Source organism: Paroedura picta, chromosome 3 (assembly GCF_049243985.1).
Source record: "Paroedura picta isolate Pp20150507F chromosome 3, Ppicta_v3.0, whole genome shotgun sequence".
Lineage (NCBI taxonomy): Eukaryota > Metazoa > Chordata > Lepidosauria > Squamata > Gekkonidae > Paroedura > Paroedura picta.
Genome location: NC_135371.1, coordinates 155,289,463 through 155,313,731, shown reverse-complemented (window position 1 = coordinate 155,313,731; position 24,269 = coordinate 155,289,463). Strand labels below are relative to the sequence as shown.

At 46.4% G+C, this 24,269-nt stretch overlaps 1 protein-coding gene across 4 annotated transcripts in view; it reads right to left on the bottom strand.

Annotated features, from left to right (window-relative positions):
* Nucleotides 1–24,269, bottom strand: part of DGKA (diacylglycerol kinase alpha) — a 95,277-nt gene that overhangs the window by 36,981 nt on the left and 34,027 nt on the right. Inside the window, exon 1 of one of the 4 annotated variants that reach the window (XM_077328815.1) lies at nucleotides 22,634–22,874. The exons of 2 other annotated variants lie outside the window; for them this stretch is intronic. The gene's annotated coding sequence lies outside the window, so the exon portion shown is untranslated. Of the gene's footprint in view, nucleotides 1–423; nucleotides 448–22,633; nucleotides 22,875–24,269 lie in introns of those variants that run through there. One more of the 4 variants, XM_077328817.1, reaches the window with a different exon arrangement.

Here is a 24,269-nt window from a genome sequence, read left to right as displayed (position 1 = left end):
TTCATATAAAGTTGCAGCCAGAGCCAGGCTGTCCCTACCAACAGGCAGGATAAGTCAACAAACTTGTGGAGTGCCCAAGGGTAGCAAATTACCAGTTTTTAATGCCATGGCTGGATGCCATTTGGATTTTTACTTTGGTGTACCCATAGGCCTCTGTCTAATACAGATCTCCAGGGATTCGGTAGCAGAGAAGGACTGACTTCCGTGTAGGCGTTTAAAAGCGGGCTTCTTTTCTCAAACATTAAGCCATTAAAACCTCTTATACAATGAAAAAAGTCAATTCAGCCATTCCATATAATCGAACGCTCAGAAAATATTATCCCCGAAGCAGAATACAACCAAACAGCAACCGGCTCCTTCTCTTACAGCCAAACACGAAGCACAGTCTGCAGATTTGTTTTCCCAGTCCTTTCTCTCTCTCACCTCATGCTTCTGCTTAGCACTTTCCTCTACATTTGAGTTTGAAAACCAACACTCGGCATTTGTTACTTGGCATTATGACAAGCTGTAACGTACTCCTTTTTTTTTTTTAAGTGGGGAGGCAGTTTTCGTTCCAGCTGTACATTCCTGTAAATTAAAAAGATAAAATGATCCTTGCCAAGGAGCCATACATCTTCAACTGCTTTTTCCATTAGTCAATGAAACTGCCATTCTCCCTTGTTTAGCCAGATCAACACTCAGAAATTGCTTTGAGGGATGTTTTAGCAGTAAGATACAGCAGATTGGTTCAAACTTCGTCCAGCACCAGGGGTAGTCAAACTGTGGCCCTCCAGATGTCCATGGACTACAATTCCCAGGAGCCCCCTGCCAGCAAATGATGAGAATTGTAGTCTATGGACATCTGGAGGGCCGCAGTTTGACTACCCCTGAGCCAAAGTGTTGCTGCTTTAACGCCCCATCCAACTCCCACTCCATCCCCCCCAGTAGCATTCAAAGCCACCTGTGGCTGGAGATGAGGGTGTTTTAGAAGTAATGGGCCTGGGCCTGGGCCTGGACTAGCACCAAGTGTGAAATACTGTACACCCTGGCATGGATCCAAGCTTTGCCCAAGGAGCCTCTAATTTAAGTGGCCCTTCTTTGGGAGGAAGAGACACCTCAGCTGGTGGAAAGTTCCTTACGCTGACAAAAGGCTTCCAGCATTGCTCTGTAAAGCGATAGGATATAGATCCAACCCAAAAATGTTGTGACTTTTCCTGTATATGTAAATTGAGGTAAGAGGGAAATTCCTTTGACAGAGGAAGAACCCTGGGAGTTCAAAAGATGGCAATTCATGAGCTTACCCACTAAAAGATAATGGGACAGAACCCCTCCAAAAATTGCTCGTTCCTGAGTCCTCATGCATTTCAACAAAACATGTACAAGAAAGGTTCCCAATACATCACATGTCCGTTTCCTTCTCTCTTCCTCATTCTATGGAATCAGCATGGCAACAGTAAAGTAAATATATTCATCACAGAGGCATGGCATCTTTGCTCAAACATGCTTCACTCCAAATTGCAATTTGCAAGAACTGCAGGAGAGCTTGTGATGTAAACTATTCCAGTTAAATATCCTGGAATTTTGCACTTTGGATCGGGACAACCAGATTCCCAGATACTTGAAAAGAGGAATAGGCACAAACCTGAAATTTCTGATTCAGTTCAGAGTGGCACCCAAACAAAACCCCAAATGAAACCAAGCCAGGGAATCGCCCTGAACCCAACTGGACAGTTCAGATCCCCTGGGATTCCCTTACAGCCATTTTGCATATTGGGTTTGCTTGCCCCCACTCAGTGAAATGGTTTGCAGCCATTTCAGCCTAATAGCTTATCCTTGGATTCGGCCTGCTCTGCTGCTAGGGTTAAATGGCCAGAACAGCCAAACCAAACTGGGTAAAAGTCCAGTAAAAGTCAAAGGAAGGTGCCTTCCTCAAAAATCAGTTCAGGCACTACGAACCAAGGCAGGTTCATGCCAAATTTTGGCTTGTGAACCAGTTTGTGCCCAATCCCTACTTAAAAACCATGGATTTCAGCCTCCTCTATGGCTTCAGACCTAAATAGCTCCACGGGTTCATGAAAGACTGGGGTTATCAGGTAATATGACCATATCTGTTTGGTGTAGTGGTTAAGAGTGCAGACTTCTAATCTGGCGAGCCGAGTTTGATTCTATGCTTCCCCACATGGGTGACCTTGGGCTCGCCACAGCATTGATAAGGCTGTTTTGACCAAGCAGTAATGTCAGGGCTCTCTCAGCCTCACCCACCTCATAGGGTGTCTGTTGTGGGGAGAGGAAATGGAAGGCAAATGTAAGCCACTTTGAGACTCCTTCGGGTAGAGAAAAAGCAGCATATGAGAACCAATTCTTCCTCTTCTTCTTCCTCATGTTGACTCACCCACCACTCCCCAAATGGCCAATGATGGGCCTGGAGAGGATGGGAAGGGGAGGGGTCCCAGCCATACAGTACCTTGCTGGCCGAGGCTCATTGCACATGGTAGCAACTGGAGTCTAGAGAGGTAAGTACTCTCTTTTTAAATGGGGGGGGGGGCAAAGCTGCATAAGCCAGCTCCAACCCTGTTTCTGGACTTGGGGGGGGGGGGGAGGCAACGGAGTATCATAGGCCTGCCTTGGCCCTGTTTCTGCCGTAGGAGTGGACATGGGTCCAACAGGGCAGCAAAGGCCTGCCTTAGCCCTGTTTCTGCAAGCTGCCTTTGGTGAAGATCTGGTAGAAGAGCAATCTGGTAGCCAGCCCAGAGTGCAGGCTCTTTTCACAAATCGTCTAAAAATATTTCTGCGCTGTACGAGCGGCTTGGTGATGTCATATCCAGTAGGAGTGTCTGGGTGATGTCACTTCTGGTAACATGTGACTTCCAGAGACATGGCAGAATGTGTGGCCTGCTGACATCACTTCTAGGGTTTCTCGAGGTCTGAAGAATGTTTCATGCGTTTCTCGATGGTAAAAATGTTGAGAAAGGCTGGAATAGATGCTTAAAGGTAAGATGACTCTGCAGGGCCAGTAATGGAAGCTAAAAATTAGAGGCTAGCAAAAGAAACTGCCTTCTCTCTCCACGCAGAGGGGATGGAAAATGCTGCAATCAAGTCTACTTGATTTCACAATGTTACTGAGCCGATACTAACAATTCTTTCAACAGCCAAAGTTCTGGACAAAGAATGCTTACCCTTGCTGTTCCTCCACTGCTTCAGAAAGAGGCAGTTAAGGGTGTGTATTCAGGCAGCTGGGAAACAACCAGCATAAATAAGAGGGCAAGTGTGGTGGGGAGGGCGGGGGACAAGCAGGGATGAGGAAGAGCACGTTAGAGGGGGAAATACAGAGGGTTCATGCAAGAGGAAAGAGCATGGTGGCAACAATGCAACCATGAAGCCAATAGCATGGACAAGCCAGGAAGGTTTATGAATAAGGCAGCCTGGTGCAGCAGCTAATGTTGTATGACTTCATCCCGCAATCTGGGCTACCTTCTACACTGAGAAAATTCTCTGTGTCACTCTCATTGCCACTGCAAACAGAGATTTCCCAGCAGCAATGGAGCATCCACATTCAAGTTTTCTCCTCACGTTTGTTAGCCATCTGTGGTTGCCAGCCCCTCTCCCCCTCCCCTGCCACTAGAAGGCTTTAAAAATAGGGAATAATGCTATTGTCCACATTGTCAACAACTAATCCCCAATTTCCATTTAACAAAATAAAAAAAAGATTGCAGATTTGTAAGCAGAAACAGGCAGCCAGTCTCTTTCCTCTTATAACTCTGCTATCAAAAGGGCCAGATACTTAATGGCCAACGCAAGTACTAAGGGAAATGTCACAATGTGAGCAGCACCTAAAAAAAAAGTACATCTTCTCATCCACATATCATCCAAAAGTACTCTGGATGCAGTTTTTCCAAAAATGTCATATTGAAAAACTGGGGAAGGATCACAACGAAACGGCGGCAGACGTGGAAACCGGAAGAGTAGGATGTTGTATGTATGTTCCAGAGAACCACCCTGCTGAAATGAGGCCCAAGCTGAGCACAGCCTCCTTGTGGAAACAGCCCAGGATGTGCATCCATCTTATGCAGCCAGCAGCCAGCATGGTGACCTGGTCCTGCTGGATATTTTTGTATGCTTGGAACAGCCTGCAGTGTGATATGTGGCAGCCTGCCCTTGCATGAGGTGTTCTTGCCTCTTTGTTTCCCCATGTTATTAGGATGTATGCCATAAATGTAAAGGTATCCCCTGTGCAAGCACCGGGTCATGTCTGACCCTTGGGGTGAGTCCCTCTAGCGTTTCCATGGCAGACTCAATACGGGGTGGTTTGCCAGTGCCTTCCCCAATCATTACCGTTTACCCCCCAGCAAGCTGGGTACTCATTTTACCGACCTTGGAAGGATGGAAGGCTGCGTCAACCTTGAGCCGGCTGCTGGGATTGAATTCCCAGCCTCATGGGCAGAGCTTTCAGACTGCATGTCTGCTGCCTTAACACTCTGCGCCACAAGAGGCTCTTATGCAGGAGAAAACTCTGTTAACAAGCCTGCTACACAGAAGAAAAGCAAAAGGCCGTGTTTGTGCCAAAGCAAGGTGGCTTGTGGTATCAGTGAATGTCAGCAGGGGATCCCTGGGATAGGATGGGAGAAATTGGACCTCTTCTCTCCACAGCCAGAATTACCTGTACCTGGGGACTATGGGGGAATGCTGGGCATTAGCCACTTAATTAGGGGGCAACAAAGTACCCTTTTCTTATCCTAACTAAGCCTGAAGATGGTTCCTTGCCTCAAGACTTTGCCACACTGCAACAATTGACATCTCTCCCCTCCGGAGTGCTGTGGTATGAGTCTAGGAAACTCCTGCCCTACATAAACATCTCAGCCCTGCCAACGGTTATCGAGGCATGTGTCGACAAGCATTGCAGACAAAGGAAGAGTTCGGCTGCAAGCCCCTCAGTCCCCGAAGGGCTGCTCCTGGCAGCAAGGCTGGAGTCTAGCAGCCAGCAACAACTGAAACAGGGTGTTGCAGCTCAGACTCGTCTTTATTTCAGCCGCAACTACCGATGGATAGATGTGCAACCAAGGCAAAGACAGCGGGTCTGGGCGAGTATCGCTGAATCGTCTCCAATGTGCACGGAGGGCTGGGTAGGAGAACTGACTCATCTCTGGAGTCCATCCAGGAGCTTGGAGTTACCAGGTCCAGCTAACTAGATCAACATCCTGAGCTAATTTTAGTTCAGCGGCAGATGCCCTTGGCTCCGGAGGCCAGGCGCGCACAATGCAAACCAGATGTTGGATGGAGGGAAGCCAGAGATCAGTGTCTGATCTCCCCCACTCCTCTGCAGGATCTCAGACAGCAGGGAAGGAAACCCCTGGATATTCCGAGGTTCAAGCTTGGAAGGGTTCTCCCAGCTAGGAAATCACAGAGGCGTCGACTAAAAAGTGCGGCAGTCGTGATCAGGGATAATAATGGGTGTGGGATGAGTCACTGGGGACACCTCACACTCTGCTCAAGGGAGGCAGTAATGCCATAATACTACCAACAAACCATGTGCTATCAACAAGCCCTTGAAAAGAAAAGAAAAAAGATGGCATGCCCTAGTCCAGGGGTAGTCAAGCCGTGGTCCTCCAGATGTTCATGGACTACAATTCCCATGAGCCCTTGCCAACAAACGCTGTCAGGGGCTCATGGGGATTGTAGTCCATGAACATCTGGAGGACCACGGGTTGACTACCTCTACCCTAGTCTATAAAGAGTGAAGCATGTATTTAAAGGCTGGAGAAAGTAGCAACTGCAAGCCACATGTTCTTTTCACTTTCTGAACCTCATGTACAAAAAAACAAGTTCCTGATTCACAAGGAGATGGGAAGAATAGAGAGGAACGGCATCTAGGCTGTATTATGCTTCACGCCAGAGATTTTCAAGAAGTATGTTTCATTAGGTTCAATCATCGACCAGCTTCCACGAGTTCCCAAGGTTTTAAAAAGAAAAAAGTCAGCTTGCAAAGGTATGAAGCGAGCACGTGCGCCCATTTCCCCTGAGAACAATGGGACAAACAGCAAGCAATACGATTGTGTCAGACTAAATGGATGCTTTAAACTCTGGATTCCCCGCTGACGTCCATCAGTGCACATATGCAGAAGACATTTCCCCTGCCCCTGAAGCCCATATCTGGCTTTCACCCAAAGTTTCAGGAAACTTTTAAAACATACGAAAGCCTGGGCAAATCCGGGATTTCTGCAAACTTTTAAAACCTACTTTCCTTAATGGAGAATGACCGTGCGTGGGCAGGCAAATGCTGCACGAACACCCAAACCCCAAATGAACACAAATAAACAACCCGAATGCCCAACACATCAAACTCAGCCCTTCCCCATTTCCGTGTGCCTGTAACAACTGAATATGCAGCGAAATATTCAAAAGGTTTTGAAGACGCTGTTTACTAATCACACCCTGTAGGGCTGGAAGCAAACATGAAAGGGCAATGTGGTTAGATGGGAAGGCAGGAAGGAAGCCTGGATTCCTGGTTTCTGCTTGTTGTGAAGTGACTCTAGCAACCACCGTCGCCAGCCTATCTGGGCGCTGCGGCTCGCTGCTGCGTTCCTATCCTGTGGTCTTCCTAAACTGCTCCATGTAAGAGCGGTCAGGTTTTGCAGCCTAACCGAGCGCTCGCTCGCTCTCCATCCCAGATCTATCAACGCCCAGCGGCAGCAGCAGAGGAGGAAGGTTTTCTTTGCCTAGCATAGGAGCCTCTTTGCTAGAGATTTATAGAACAGCCTGGGTTCCCCACTGAGCCTGGGGAGAGGTTGTGGTCTTCAACCATTTCCCTTATTTAGTAACTTCTTAGGAAGGAAAGTGGAGCTTAACCCATCATGGTACTTGAGCCAGGTGTCACAGCCAAGAAGAAATAGAGGCCGGCTTCGTCTTAACAATGAGCAATTGTGTCCCTGGGATCCCAATGCCATTTTTAACGTTCTTCATCCTCCCTTTCTAGGGCTCCTCGGCTGTGTAGCCGAGACAATGATATCCATTCCTGGGCTTCAGCGAGTATAGCAGGAATTCCCCCAGCTGTCCCAGCCAGTTGCTCTGTCCCTCCACCACATCCCTCAGTGAGACCTACTCCTTGTGCTCCAAAACGCCACTGCTTAGCCACACAGGTGCCGGAGACAAAAAAAGTCCTGCCCCTTTAACAGAGGTTTAATATGCAGAAATCTGCCCTGGGAGCTTTTCATGGATGGAGCTAAATAAGATGTTCTGATAGCTGCTGCTGATTTAAACTGATATCAAAAGGGCAGCCAGAGAGGCCTGTTTAGAGCTGGCAACCCTTCTCTTGATCACCCCCCACTGGATTCTTCACCTACTCCCATGACTGTTATCCTGTCCTTCTTGGCACACTTTAGGCATCAGGCCTACCAGGGCACTAAAAAGCAGGGGTGGCCAAACTGTGACGTCCAGATGTCCATAGACTACAATTACCATGAGCCCCCACCAGGGGCTCATGGTAACTGTAGTCCATGGCCATCTGGACAGCACAGTTTGGCCACCCCTGCTGTAAAGGGTCAACACTTTTATATGTGCATGTCAAGCATCTTGCAGGAAGCAAAATTCCTGATATATGCAGCAAAACGCAGTCCTGTGTTCCAAGGATCCCTCAATGTGGCCTCTAGTGAAAAAGCCACCCATCATAACCAAATCTTTTTCCATGGGAGTGGTGGCCTACATACTGGCTGATGCTAAAATCGGGGCAATGGCTAAATTACATCTATATCCATCAGTTTCTGCTATTCTGTGGCCCTCCAAAGGGCACACTGAGGCACCAACTTACAGTAGCACGAATACACATGGCCCCACGAAGCTGCCTTATTCGTTTAATCAGACCATCGGTCCACCAAGGTCGGGAAAGTCTGCTTAGACTAGCAACACCCTCCAGGGTCACAAGTACTTCACATCACAGACTACAGGAGATGTTGGGGAGCGAACCCGGGACCGTCTGATTGCCTAGGAGATGCTCTACGATTGGGCCATGGCCTATCTCCAGTTTGTGGGCATACAAGATGTCAGTATCAAGGGAAAGATATACTCCACTTCAGAGGCTTTCTTGGGCTTCACCCATCTATACCCTTTGAACTGTCAGCTTCTTCTTCATCTCATCCCCATTAGCTTTCTTCCACAGTATCTATCCAGGCTACTTTTCAAATTCAGCTTTGCCAATACAAGCTATATTTACGTCCTTTGAATTCAACTGAACACAGAGGAATGGCTAACAAAATCAAAGATATTGTCTACTGCTGGAGTGTTTGCTTTATGATGGGTATACGCTTCTAGGTAACACTGTGTGTGAACGAGACCTTGGGGTACTTGTGGATTGTAAACTAAACATGAGCAGGCAGTGTGATGCAGCGGTAAAAAAGGCGAATGCCATTTTGGGCTATATCAACAGGGGCATCACACCAAAATCATAAGATGTCATAGTCCCATTGTATACGGCACTGGTCAGACCACACCTGGAGTACTGTGTGCAGTTCTGGAGGCCTCACTTCAAGAAGGACATAGATAAAATTGAAAGGGTTCAGAGGAGAGCAACGAAGATAATCTGGGGCCAAGGGACCAAGCCCTATGAAGATAGGTTGAGGGACTTGGGAATGTTCAGCCTGGAGAAAAGGAGGTTGAGAGGGGACATGATAGCCCTCTTTAAGTATTTGAAAGGTTGTCACTTGGAGGAGGGCAGGATGCTGTTCCCATTGGCTGCAGAGGAAAGGACACGCAGTAATGGGTTTAAACTTCAAGTACAATGATATAGGCTAGATATCAGGAAAAAAATTTCACAGTCAGAGTAGTTCAGCAGTGGAGGTGGTGAGCTCCCCCTCACTGGCAGTCTTCAAGCAAAGGTTGGATACACACTTTTCTTGGATGCTTTAGGATGGTTAGGGCTGATCCTGCGTTGAGCAGGGGGTTGGACTAGATGGCCTGTATGGCCCCTTCCAACTCTATGATTCTATGATTCTATGTATAGAGAGGAACTGAGGGGATGGGCCATCTATCTGAGCAACCCAATCTCACTGGGTTTATACTGTATTTGCATCTAATTGTTGGTTTCTTCTGAGGTAAGGTTGTTTCCAGGCTAATATGAACCTGTCTTGAACCAAACCAGACCACTGATCCATCTCACACCTTCTCAGCTGCTCTGCTTGACAACAGCTTTTCAAGGTCTCAGATAGAGAACGGTCTTTCTCTGTACTTGCTAGCTAGAGAGTCTGATGACTGAATTTCCACCTGCACACCATGTTAAATCTGTAAATTGCTCCGCGGAAGCTGTAAGAATAAAAGAGTAAGTCCTAGGTGGCAGCCCATCCTAGCGCCCATTGCATTCCAACTTGCAATGGGCTTTGTTTCTAGTATATGATAAAATAAAGGACCACTTGTCACCTTATTTCCCCCACAGGGCTCTTCGCTCTGCAGGTGCTAATCTGTTAGAGGCCCCTGGACCTAAGGAGGTTCACCTGGCCTCAACCCAGACCAGGGCCTTTTCCATCCTGGCCCCAACCTAGCAGAATGAGCTCCTGGAAGAGTTGAGGACCATGCCAGAGCTTTCACAGTTCCACAGGGCCTGCAAGATGGAACTCTCCTGCCAGATCTTTGGGTGAGGCCACGGCTTAAGATTTCTCTACATGGGATCAGGTCCCCGTATTTCAATTTGTGCATCCCGTCTGGGGTTGCTGTGGGAGGGGGATGAAGGAATTGTTTTATACCAATCTTGCCATTGCTGTTAGGGGGTATGGTTATTAAGGTGTTCTATGGGTTTTATTTTGTAACTCACCATGATTCTTTTTGAGAAGTGGCAGGACAGAAATCCAATAATGAATGAATGAATGGATAAAATAAAATAAATGTACTGTAACTCTGAGCCACAGTCGTTCTTCAATTCAAAGGAGTTATAAGGTAAAGGTAAAGGTATCCCCTGTGCAAGCACCGAGTCATGTCTGACCCTTGGGGTGACGCCCTCTAGCGTTTTCATGGCAGACTCAATACGGGGTGGTTTGCCAGTGCCTTCCCCAGCCATTACCGTTTACCCCCCAGCAAGCAAGCTGGGTACTCATTTTACCGACCTCGGAAGGATGGAAGGCTGAGTCAACCTTGAGCCGGCTGCTGGGATTGAACTCCCAATCTCATGGGCAAAGCTTTCAGGCGGCTGCCTTACCACTCTGCGCCACAAGAGGCTCATCAAAGGAGTGATACTGGTGTTTAAAGCCCTACAGTATTTTGATACTGCCTTTCAGGAACATTTTTTCCAAAATGAGCCTCTTCAGTCTTTTAGATCATTTGAAGAAGCCCAAGTCAAATGCAACCACACCTTCAGATATTAGGACTACAAGAAGCAGGACCTTTTTAGCAGTGGCACCACAATGTAGGACTCCCCCCCCCCCCTCAGAGGCCAATCCTTGCTTACCTTTGAAACAAACAGCAACCATATTGGGAAGGATAATGTTTTTTTAAAATATGTCCCTGTGAATATTTTAATTGAGATCATATTTATGATGTTTTGATTGATATCTTTTAATTTGGTTTTGCGTTACTAGAGAAATGTGTTATCAGAGAAAAGCAAGCAAGTCATACACTGAGCAAATAGAACAAATGATTAAGTCAGCGCTCGGAGAACAGTTACCATGTCCAATTTGCAATATTTCTGCCTCCACACATTTAACTAATTGATGCTCAGTTCTGCTGTGCCAACAGCCAAGCCAAAGCTACAGTGAGCTCTCCTGTCCTTTATCCTTAGAGCAAAATCACCAGCAAGGGAAGCTGTGTGTGCTTAACTGCAAATCCATGGATCAGTTGTGTATCGCATGTGCATTGATAAACAATCTGGTGTCTGTGCTGACGTGGCAATGGATGCCAGGACACGTTTCTCCTTTAAGAATACAACGAGAGACTTTTCACTCACTTTTGACCCATGGACCCAAAAATACAGATCACTAAAAGCTCATGGCAACAGTCTTTAAACCTCTTCACTATAATTCTATCACATAGTGCAAATTGCTGGTGTCTATAGGTGCCCTAGCCCTGCCTGCTCATGGGGCAACGGCTCCTCAGAAAGTCTTCCCATGTTCAAGGCTGTGTGCACTCCAGAAGCTCTTTGAGAAGGCCCCCTGCCTCCCCTCCAAGATCAGGCTCCTGTTCAAGTTCCCTTAGTTCTCCTGAGTTGACCTGTCTACCTCCGGCACCTCCAAGGTCTCTCCTGTGACCCCATTCATGGAAAAGAGAGATGAACACAGCAGAAACCTGGACCAGGCAGAGAAACACACACTTGGCACCGAAAAGACTCTCATGCTTTCTCAAGAGATCTCTGCAAGCCCTGGGACCTAACCCTAGCTACAGGAAAAGGTAAGACACTCTGTTCTGGATCTAAACCTGCTGTTGAGTCCCAATCTTTGGTGATTTGACATCTCTAAAGATTGTATTTTGGCCTAGAAAATAGCTGATTACTAAGCTCCAGTTTTCTAGTGCCTTTTTTGCCTCTTGTAGAAATCCCAAGACCCAGCTTCAGCTCCTCCTTTACCCTCGGATGCTGACCTGGCTTGTTTCTCGCCTATCGCCTGTTTGTGATCCTAGAACCTTGCTGCCAACTTGCCAGAGTAGGACATCTGTTTTTAAAATCACAAAGCCTTAAATATCTTAGATCTGACTGACATCAAAGACAACATCCTTCCATTAGTGGTACAGAAGGTATTATATGTTTGATTTGGGAATGTTGTTGGTCCTGTTAGTCTACTGCAAACAAAATAGTAAAGATTCTTGTGGCATCCTGAAGACTAACAAATGCATTGTGGCATAGCCTTTTGAGAATCAGAGCTCATGTTCTTAGATGCAGACAAGGTTAGCTTTTGCTTATGCCACAATCAATCCATTTGTCTTTGCAACACAGCAAGTCTCTTTTCTGTTTTATGGTTTCAGTTTTTTTATGTTTATTTCTTGCTAAATGCTGGTTAGCAGCCCTGAGGCAGAATAGGGTAACAAATCCTAATAATAAAAGGCACTTAGACCACAAAATCTGTTTCTTTGTTTTTAAAAAACATAAGCACCTACACCCAACAAAAATTACTATGATTTCTGAAGCCCTGCAGCAATATTTTTAATGAATCAAAGGCCTGAAACATATACAAATCCATCTGTTCCGCTTATTTTCCTACAACCAATAGGGATACAAGAGGTCTTGCAGGCATATGGCAGATTTCTGTGAAGAAATGCGGGTTAATGGTCAGATCACGGGTATGGAAGGGTCTCCTGGATTGTTATTTCTGGTCCTGAAACGGCAGACATCTTGTGAGCAAAGAACAGAACAGAGTGGGAGACACAACCAGTGACTCATTTTGCACCATATCGGGCTCTTGTTTTAAACACTCTGCTTGGAAAGAGAACACTTTTTCCCCACTTCTCCTGCCCTTGCAAATCAGAAGTGGGTCAGAACCTCATCTCTCAAGCCTCTGTGTGTCACACGGGATCTGCCTTTGGTCTCACGCAGGCACATGACGAGCCCTGTGATCTGTAATCCAAGCACGTAAAAAAAAAAAAAAAAGACCGAGAAAATTAGCCAGGGTCTCTTTCCAGTGCCTTTGTCAGGCTACCACTCAGTATTCCCCTTGAACGCTGACTCTTGAACGAAGAGCACCAGCTATATCCGTTAAAGCAACATGGCCCCTTTTTGCCTCGCTGGGAAGGCCCAAAGCTTTGCAGCTCTGTCAGCGGGGGGCCGACGTGGGCATACTCAGGACCCCTTTCCTTCTTCCGTGCTTTGCCTGAAACCTTTCGCGAACTGGTCTTTTGCTTTAGACATTCTGACAGGTGAAAAGATTAAAATCAGACTGATGTTCTTTGCTTCTTTGCCTCACAAAAAAAACACTCTCATCATCTGCTGCTTTGCTCACTCTTCACCCTCTCCCCCCCCCCCCACGCCTGAGTTGTTCCTTCAGCAAAACCTCACAAATAAAAGACTGGAGACAGAGAGAGTTGACGGTCGCTTGTACAGTACAAACACATTTCTCTTGTCCTGCTGTCATCTTTTGAAACAAGTACAAAGACTTGAGGCGCTTGTTTACCTAAGACAAAAATGGGGTGATCACCAGCAGCCATCCCTCATTCAAACAGCCTTTGATGCTCTGAAAGATCCATCCCACCAGTCGCCAGCCTAATTTTGCAGTGACTGTGAGCCCTTCCCCCACACTGCTCCTCCACCGCCCTTCCCTCTCCTGCAGTCATTTGTTCCCTGCATTGCGCTTCTTCCTCCGCTCTATCCGGCACATGGGATAGCCCTGCGCTTCCGCACCCCACCCCCACCAAGGAAAAAGGGCTCGGGCAGGGAGAGACACGCACAACGGCTGCCGCAGACGGGTGGGTAAATTACTGTTCTGGCCCAGCACTTCTGCGAACAAATGGGATTGGAGGAGGATTCAGCGCAGGATTATATTTTTAAAACAGGAGTTACCAAAGTTTTGCCAAACCCACCATGGTTTCTTCTCCCGCTTATAATCTTGGGGATGGAAAATTGCTTCTGCATCCTGTAGTCTGCAGACCGGTGTGCACTGCCCGATGCCAAGTGGACTCAGGTTCCCAATTTGGATTTCTCTGGTTGCTCCCGTATGCTCTTCCGTGTATTTCCATACCATATATACCATAATTTCCATTTCCATAAACTTGAAATCTAGGCTGCTGAAATGTTCCCTCTGATTCCTTTCACAATCTCTCTTTCACATACACACACACACACTTTACTTGCAAAAAACTATTATTAAATACTGAACAAGTTGAACACAAAAGTTGAACAATTTTTTTAGGGCTAATGGGGCCCAAACAGCAGCCATAATAATGTTGAGCTTTAGTGTTCTTTGTCCAGGATTCCAGCATGCCTAAAGTAGCGAGCATAATTTAAAGGTAAACATCCCTGCTTTCTTCACTAGTCTCTCCGTGGACTTTGCACAATTTGAAATGGAGAATAAAAACTTACCCACACACCTAAAGAACAACAGCAAACTTTAGGATGCTTAGGGCTGATCCTGCGTTGAGCAGGGGGTTGGACTAGATGGCCTGTATGGCCCCTTCCAACTCTATGGTTCTATGATTCTATGAAACCACTGCCAAGGGCTTGCTGCAACCAATCCTACAAATGGTATGCACCCATTTAAGAGAATTCTGCATCTCAATGCTGGGAAAGGGGCAGCTCATTTATGTAAAATGTACTGAGAGCAATTCTAAGGAGTCCAAGTCAGAAGTCAGTCCTGTTGTATTCACCAGGGCTCATTCCCAGGGAAGTGTTCTTAGGACTAGAACCATGTGTGTAATCTCCTAGGAACATATTCTTGGTGCAATTTGCAACAAATGGTAACACAGCAATAAAACAAAGGCATGAAATAAAACAATAAACAACAGCGCTAAGATACAAAAGAACCTACTTAGTGACATAGGCAATAAAATGGCTAAAAATGCAATCTAACAGTGGATTAAAAGGAACGCCGGCATGTTTTACAAGCTGCCTCCCCTCCAAAAAGTTTTTAAAAAACAAGCATAATTGCTACATGTTGACCAAACAGAAATATCTTCACGTAATACCTTCCCAGTTGTGCAGAAGCAGTTGCTATTTCAAAACTCTGCAAGGAACAACCCCTGACTTTTGCAATTAGAATAAATTATGCAGTTTCCAATTGTTTTTAACTTTACCAGCTTCCACAAGTTATCTTGTTAAGTGACATGGGATCCTTGGCATTCCGTTGTTTGAACAACATGTAATCTGTCACAGGACTATGGATCTTTTCATGCAGAGGATTCCTCTTATATGTGTGCCAAACTACACTATTTTTTCTCAGGGCTTCATTTTCCATTTTGTTGTCTTTCATGGTTTCTTTGTTGGTTCCTCCATGCGTCATTGGTTGCCCTATGCTTTCTTAAACTAGCTCAAAGGTGGTTTATTAAAACATTCCTATCCCTGCCTTTCCTCTTGATTCATGGTGGCTTACAATAATTTAAATTACCCCAACTAAAATCAATGTGGGAAAAAAGCCCGAAATCCCACCCAGCCCCCTTAAAAGTTGCCTGCTGTTCAGATGGCCAGAAATCAACAATATATTTTGAGTAAGGCGCCCAGGTCTCATGCCCTGGGCACCATACTGGAGGGGGGAACACTGGGCCCCATCAAGCCCTCACAGGTAACAGGAGTTGTGCTCCCCAACCAGCCTGTGCCCAGTGGACAGAGGAAAGCTCAGCATTACACACGCCAGCTGCAAGCAGCCTGCCCCCCCCCCACACACACTATGGATCCAAGGCTAGATGTGCCAACCAGATCTAATGCCTAACACCTGCCAGCACAAATCCCTGCAGCCTTCCCTCTGGCATGGGTGATAGTATGGGCCACCCCTGATGACCACCAGGACAGTAATTTCTCTGGAGGCCCTGCCCGCAACATCAAGAAAAACACCCACTTGTACCGGGCACCATGCCTTAAATGCCATGACAAACAGGCAATCCCTGCAGAGCCTCCTATATATCTCCAGGGATGGAGCCTCTTTCACCTCTTCAGGGAGCCCATTCAACAGAGCTGGAGCCATGTCAAACACAGCTCAGGCTCTAATCAATTCCAGACGGGGATAGCCAACAGATGGAGAGCCAGTTTGGTGTAGTGGTTAGGAGTGCAGACTTCTAATCTGGCATGCCAGGTTCGATTCTGCGCTCCCCCACATGCAAGCATCTGGGTGACCTTGGGCTTGCCACGGCACTGATAAAACTGTTCTGACTGGGCAGTGATATCAGCGTTCTCACAGCCTCACCCACCCCACAGGGTGTCTGTTGTGGGGAGAGGAATGGGAAGGCGACTGTAAGCCGCTTTGAGCCTCCTTCGGGTAGGGAAAAGCGGCATATAAGAACCAACTCTTCTTCTTCTTCTTCTAAACATGAGCAGGTAGTGTGATGTAGAGGTAAAAAAGGCGAATGCCATTTTGGGCTGTATCAACAGGGGCATCACATCAAAATCACAAGATGTCATAGTCCCATTGTATACGGCACTGGTCAGACCACACCTGGAGTACTGTGTGCAGTTCTGGAGGCCTCACTTCAAGAAGGACATCAATAAAATTGAAAGGGTACAGAGGAGAGCGATGAGGATGATCTGGGGCCAAGGGACCAAGCTCTATGAAGATAGGCTGAGGGACTTGGGAATGTTCAGCCTGGAGAAAAGGCGGTTGAGAGGGGACATGATAGCCCTCTTTAAGTATTTGAAAGGTTGTCATTTGGAGGAGGGCAGGATGCTGTTCCCATTGGCTGCAGAGGAAAGGACACGCAGTAATGGGTTTAAACTAAAAGTACAATGATATAGGCTAGATATCAGGAAAAAAAATTTCACAGTCAGAGTAGTTCAGCAGTGGAATAGGCTGCCTAAGGAGGTGGTGAGATCTCCCTCACTGGCAGTCTTCAAGCAAAGGTTGGATACACACTTTTCTTGGATGCTTTGGGCTGATCCTGCGTTGAGCAGGGGGTTGGACTAGGTGGCCTGTATGGCCCCTTCCAACTCTATGATTCTATGATTCTATGGTTACTGGAGATCTTTTGGGATTAAAACCGATCCCCAGGCAATAGAGATCAATTTACCTGGAGAAAATAGCCACTTTGGAAGGTGGACTCAATGGCATTGTAACAGCCAAAGCGGGTGAAAAATGGAAAGACTGGGGGCAAGACTCACATTTAGAATCATAGAGTTGGAAGGGGCCATACAGGCCATCTAGCTCTCTTTAGTGAGGATGGTGAGAAAAACACTTTTTAAAACAAATACATCCACACAACCTACGCTTCTCTCAGGGACCGTTCAAAAGCTATTTCACAATCCTCTCTTATCATACCTTGCCTTTCATTTGTCACCACATCACTACACGTTACTCCAACCCCACTCCCGCTTAGTGCACAATTTCTATTATGGATTGTCCTGCCATTATTCTGGATAGCAAATTATAAAACTATATGAAAAATCCACACACATGTACAAAATATTGACAGCTCTTGTTATATCCTCTGTTTGCATTGAAATAATGCAAACGGATTAATACCTGATTTGTTTTTCCTACTTAATTTCAAAACAGGAAGTTTCTTTTGTTTTCCTAAATTTAAAAAAAACTCCATTGGAAGGTTATAAAGTCCTGTGATATTTGCCCAGAAACAGTGCCCTGATCCCTTGAGTAAATGTGTACTTTAGCATGTGTGTGTGCTGTCGCTAGGCCCTTGAACAAAGGAAAATACATGGAAGAGGTGGATGCTACGCTTGTAATGTAGAGAATTGCATGTGCGGGTCAGTGCGCTGTGTCTAGCAACGGGCTATGCTGATCCCATGGAGAGAGGTGGGTATCTAATAAAAATGGAAAACTAATTGCTTCACAGTAAACAAATCTAAGAGATTTATCTGAAGAATGGAGGATATAAGATACCAGAGTGTTTGAGTTCGGCTTCAAACTAGGGCTGCCAGATCCCTCCTGGTTAGGAATCCCTGATATATGGTTATATCACCCCAAAAATGTTTAGCACATTAAAAAATATATTAAAAATGAATTAGCTTCCACCCATTTGGGAAACCCTCCCACCAGGGTAATCAAGAAACCCTAGGGTTTCACGAAACTCTGGTTGAGAAAGCATGCTATATGGTTACCATGGGGTCCTGCGAACAAGCCATAAGTGAAAATGTCATGCCAACTGGTCTCAGGAGTCAATAAGATGCCTAATGGGTAACAGAAAGAAAGGTTCTGTCAGGCCTCTTGGGTCTTGTTCCACTTTTGACCACGGAGCTGCCCTTGTCGGGAAGCAGCAGGTGAGACAATGTATTGGTAACTCTTGCTATAGACTCTGGTTCTTACCTTCCCACATGCAAGCAAATGCTTACCCCAGTCTACCCTGAATGCAGAATGAAGATTACTCCCCTCACTCAAGCTAGGAAATAACTCAGGGAGTTGAAAATGTGTTGAGCTATAAAGCAGGGGTAGTCAACCTGTGGTCCTTCGGATGTCCATGGACTACAATCCCCATGAGCCCCTGCCAGCATTTGCTGGCAGAGGCTCATGGGAATTGTAGTCCATGAACATCTGGAGGACCACAGGTTGACTACCCCTGCTATAGAGCATACTACTGGGTAAAAAGCTAAAGCCTATATATATATCCTTTTAACCACCAGATGTTAGCACAATTAAAGGTATTGCCTTTCTCACTCTTGAGTGCTTTATATTCTCCGAGCAACAGGGAAGTAACATTCTCTCTAGATATTATTCTTGGCATAATACTGATGTGTTAATAGCTAAAAAAGTCAAGCACTTGGCCAGCATGTGAAGATTCTTTAAACAGCACCAATCAAAAAACAGGAGAATAACGTCTTTGTCAGTTTGAGTCATAGCTTGCTCCTCCTCCAGCCATTTCACCCAATCTCCATTTTTTTTTAAAGTAGGAAAATGTTCCTTGAAATTAAATTATTTCCGATAATGAATCCTGGATCAAAATAGTATTGTTCTCCCAATTTGTTTCCCTGGCAAATTCCAGTTTGGGGGTGGTATCTTTTTTTTTATCATAAGGTTTACTCAGCATTAACATTTAAAAAGCACATGTTGTGCGCTGAACTTGTTTATGAGACTGGCTCAACCAAATGTTCAAGATGAACCCTGCAGAACAGAAGATATCCTTAATCTTTATGCACATGAAGCATCACAGTGACTGGGCTTTCTGGCTCCACAGCTCAGCTGCTCGCTTACAGCAGGGTTTGGAAAAGTCCTCAGCTACCAGAAAAGACAGGAAAGGTTTTCCCCAGATCCCAAGTTCCAAAGCTGTAAAAGACTGGGACCGGAGCAGAAATCACTAGGCATACTAGGGAAGCAGAATGAAAACTGGTTAGGAATGCCTGAATCATGGAGCTTAATGAGAGGTTCCCTTGGTTTTCTTTTTCCAGGAACCTCTAACTGGGCAAGTCTCAGTTTGCCCGTTAGCACAGAGGCCGACCTCAGATGAGATGCTGGGAAATCCACAATAGAAGCTTCACAGCACACACAGAGCGTGGGCGCCTCCTTCAGAGTGGGGGTCATGCAGTGGGAGGTTACCACTCAAAGCACAGGTTCGCTAAAACAGGGGTAGTCAACCTGTGGTCCTCCAGATGCAAATGCTGGCAGGGGCTCATGGGAACTGTAGTCCATGAACATCTGGAGGACCACAGGTTGACTAACCCTGCGCTAAACTGAATCCCACCCCACGCTCCCATTGGTCTGTGGATGATAACAGACAGGAACACAATTTCAGAGCGGTTTTAACTGACAAAACCACGTTGGGAGGAAGAGTTTCGTCCTATCTCTCTTTCTCTTAGTCTGAACTGGGGCTGCAGGAGGCTGTCAAGTCAGTTTAAAAGAGCACTGGAAACAGCGGACATGTCCCAGGGTTTCATCTACTGAGACCCTTGGCTAGTCTTCCCCAAAGGTATTTGCGCACCTACTGAACGTTTGTTATTTTCAGCACTTTCAAGGGTCCAAAATGCTTTGTGATTGTTTTCTCATTGAAGCAATCCTATGGAGTAGGTTAGAGAGACAGTGAGTTGCCCAAGGCAGAGTCATGACTGAACAAGAATTGGAAACCTGAACGTGATCTTCCCACACAGAAACAATAGCAACACTCTGTAGTTCTTTGAAAGTCCAACTGAATTTAAGATTTCAGAAGACCCACAAAATGAGCAAGATTTTGCGATTAACTGGAGCCAGCTTGGTGTAGTGGTTAAGAGCGGCGGCTTCTGATCCAGAGAACCGGCTCTGATTCCCCATTCCTCCACGTGCAGCCAGCTGGTTGTCCTTGAGCTATTCACAGTTCTGTTAGAGCTGTTCTCACAGAGCTCTCTCTGCCCCACCTACCTCACAGGGTGTCTGTTGTGGGGAGAAGAAGTGAAAGCAATTGTAAGTCACTTTGAGACTTTGGGCTGATCCTGTGCTGAGCAGGGGGTTGGACTAGATGGCCTGTATGGCCCCTTCCTTGATTCCTTTGGATAGTGAAAAGCGGGGTATAAAAATTAACTCTTCTTCTAACCATCACCTAACATGCTTACTTCTTTATTGCTTTGTGAACACAACCCATCGTCATAAATTCAGTTATGTCAATAACTCCCATCTCCTGGCTTTCAGGCACTATTCATTCTCTCTTTCGCAACCTTTTTACTGTTGAGAAACATTCTTCAAGAAACCACAGAAGTGGTTTGATCCTGCAGAATATGGTTGGGAAGCACAGCTGTGCACATGCCCACCCAGGGCCCCTCCCCTTCCCATCTCCTCCAGTCCCATAACTGCCCATTTTGGGAGGGGCAGGTGGACTATAAATAACATTTTTTTAATATTAAAAAATCAATTAATTTCATGAAACCCTGAATGAGAAAGCCTGCTCTGTGAAAATATCCATAGAGGGACAGGAATCAAAGGGAACCACCATGGTATCTTAGGGTCCAAGCAGTGTGGAGTTCTTGCCCCCCCTCACCTTTTTAAGGGTCAAAACAGCTGTGTGGGGGGGGTGCAGCTGTTTCTGCACTTCACAAGGTATTTGCATGTTGGTAGAGTGTCTCAGCCTGCCACACTGAAGCCCAATCAGGATTGGGCCTTCACAGCATTTTGAAATGACTTTAAAATGTCAATGACATCCTCATGGTAGCCATGAGGTTTGGTCTTAAAATTGTCAAGTCCCCCCCAGTCATGGGTGGAGGTCAGGAGTAGGGCTACCTGCTCCCAGTTGGAAAACTCCTGGAGATTTGAGGATGGAGCTAGGAAGGACAGGAAACTTGAAGACAAGGCATCTATTTTTTCCAGGGGAACTAACTGATCTCTATAGCCTGTAGATCAGCCCTTCTCAAGTGTTCTACCATCGAGAAACCCTGAAACATGGTTCAGGCTTCGAGAAACCCCAGAAGTGACAAGAGCATGCAGAGTATGATGGGGTAGCATAGCTGTGTACCTGCCTGGGGCCCCTCCCCTTCCCACTCCTTCCATGCCGATCATTGGCCATCTGGGGAGGGGGTGTTATGTTGACATTACCATCTATGGTCGTACCACCTGATAAAGGTTTAATAATTTTTTAAAAATATATAAATCATTCATTAGCTCCAACCCATTTGGGAAACCCTTCCAGGGCCATTACGAAACCCAGGCTGAGAAAGCCAGCTGTAGATAAACTGTAATTCCAGCAGATCCCCGGATCCCGCCTGGAGGCTGGCACCTTTATTTGGTCCTTAGAGCAACTGGGGTTGCTTTCTACAGTCTGGTTTAATCCTATACTAAACAGATTCTCTCCTATGCTAAACAGAGCCCTTTCCAGCAGGGGTTTCAAACAGGCAAGTTTATTACGATAGGGGCCATAAAGAAGTATATGTCGTTCTTGAGGGATGGGCTGTAGCTCCAGGCCAGTAGCAGGGCATGCATGAGGGTTCATGTTTAGCATTTCTCTTCAGTCCGGCCATCTCTGGCAGTAGGGTTAGGGAAGCCCCACACCTGGGACCTAGGGAGTGCTGCAACCCATAATGTCAGCAATAAGATCTGCATGCAGAAAGCTTCTGCATCCAGAACACGGCTAAGAGATATTTACCAAGCATTTATCCAAGCGTTCATCTTTGGGTTGTTTTGGCTAAAACATCTAAATGAGACCTCATCACTAACAAAAGGTAACATTGTCGTTCATTCCATCTCTGCATCATCAGAGGCAATGCTCAGCTTTGTAATCTGGTATCGTCTGATGTTCCACTAAACTGGGACCTACACATCCCTGTTATCAATACATTATATCAGAGGAATTAACGCCCTCTTATTCCACAGGAAATGAGGCCAGGCAAGCCTTCCCCAGGGCCAGATAAACTGAGAGGGCCTGTAGTGAAGGAGTAACCGACACCAGCAGCACAGCATTCAAGTTTAAAGTGGCGTGAAACGCACTCCCCACCACACCAAAACACTCCGGATTGAAATGGCCTTCCTTCCCCTCAGTGGTGGTGGTGGGGAACCAAAACAACAAAAGAAAGTTTTGCGACTTGCTTTGTTTCTCAATGCAACTGATGTGCCCCATTTCAGCAAGGCGAGAGAGAGAGAGAGAGAGAGAGGTGATTCATCAGCGACACTGTGAAGTTTCATTATCCTTCCCCCCCTCCCCCACTCTTGAGAGCACATAAAGTTCTCCCTCCCTCTCCCCTAGTTGCTGCTAAAATAAGAAGACATCAGCCAGCTCCCCTGGATGAGCCCCGGAGTCATAAATATTTTACGGAAACCTATTTTTGCGCCTTCCAAGATTGCAGCTCTCCCGAGCAGGCAGACTACTTCCCACCCCCAGCGTGCAATTGGACCGCAATTATGATCCACACCATTCGCACACATTTCAGTCCTCGCAGCCCCCAGGGGCTTTGATCACAGACAGCCGAGCAGCGGCGCTTTCGGTTGCTTTGAAATCTGTTCCCCTCTGCTGTCAGAGGAGCTGACATTTCTAAATCACATTGGCCTGAAACTGACTATTCATTGCATCTCTCCAACTTCTGCCACCCACCCACCCACCCCAGTCCTGTTGGGATTCCTTCATCCTGTGCGCACCCGCACACTCGGTCTCACACACACGCACACGCCGCAACAAAGCGCCACTGTAAGGGAGGAGAAAGCAGGGAGGGGTTCTGTACCTTGCTCTGCAGCCCGTCTCAGCACACTGGAAGTTAGAAGACAGAGGGCTGTCTGAAGCTCAGCCAAACTCAATCACACCCTCCTGTGAGCCAGCCCTACTCCTGACATCAGCACAAGGCGATTCTCTTTGGACTTCTCTCCTTCAGCTTTTCATTGTATGCATTAAAGAGAAGAAAACATCAGAGGGCAGGAAAGACTGGCAAAGGGACATGAGCCGCTTCCTCAAGATGAGAACCGGCCAACCACAGAGAGGGTGGGACTTGTGCTCAGATTAGCATAGGGCTTTTTAAAGAGCACACCTATCTCGCCAAAGCTCTTCCCAAGGTACCTGGTGGAAGGCTGGCTCCCAAGTTTTCTTCCTCTGGCTCTGCCTCTTCTTTTCCCACTCCCCTTACAGCCAACCTTAAATATTTGTAACAAGAAAAATTAAAGTGTGTGTGTGTGTGGGGGGGGACTGGTTACACATAAAAATTCCCAGAAAAGACAAAAGCAAGTACAAAAGCATCCCTCACAGGTCTCCATCACAGGCTTTCATGCTCAGGAACCAACCTGTACAGAACCCCCTTGTATGCTGTAGGAGTATATCTAGAGAACAAACTAGTTATGTGGAAGAACCTTGGCTTAATGCCTAGCATGCACACATTCAGTCCTGGGCATCTCCAGTTTAAAGGGTCTCTGCTAGAAAGCATGGAGACACAGAGGATCTGAATATGCAAGAATTACATTTCCCAATCTAATAAGTTTCATTTCCCAAGGTTTTGAACAATTCTAGATGGAATATGCACAGCAGGTCTAGAGAGGTGATTGTTAACCAAAGCTGTATGGCTCACATGTACTGATCCACAAGTCTTGGAGGGCATTCATTTGGAAGCAAATGGGGGACATTTAGGGATTTTAGACAGCCTGCTTCTCCCCACCGGCAATGGCTTCTCAGTGTCAGTGAAGGGGAGTTGTTTTGTTCTGCTCACTCCCCCCCCTCAAGAATAAAATCCTGGCCAGCACAACTTCATGTGTTTGCAAAGTCTACACAGAACATGGGTTGATACTCATACTGAGAACACACTGCATAATTCGCCTCATGCAGTCTTTCAAGGAAATGGGTGGAGAATCTTCTCAGTAAACTGCTTTGGGGCTGTCCCAGCCTTATTAAACATGGCTACGCTTTCTGCATTTTGGTGGCATTGACAACAAGCTCTTTCTTTTTGACACAATAACGCAACTCAAACAGCATCAGAAAGAACACTCCTTGCTACTGTTATATACATTTGAACAACCTCCTCTTTTTGAGTGCATTGAGCTGAAAGTGTTGGTCCTGTTTCCAATGAGGTTGCTGGGTATTATTTTTTAATCTGACCGCTTTCCTTAGTTAAATAGTAATTGAATATGTGAGCTACAAATGGCTACAAATCCAGATTGACAGCAGATTCCAGAGCAGTTGTGTGCAAAAAAATTATGCTGGCAGCTCCAACTTGGGAAATCCCTGGAGATCTGGGGTGGTCCACCCACTGAAGCTGCCATTTCCTCCAGGGGAACTGGTCTCTGTAGTCCAGAGATCAACTGTCATTCTGGGAGATCTCCAGCCCCCACCTGGAGGTTGGCAACCCTATTTAAATATCACTCCCATTCATGTAGCCC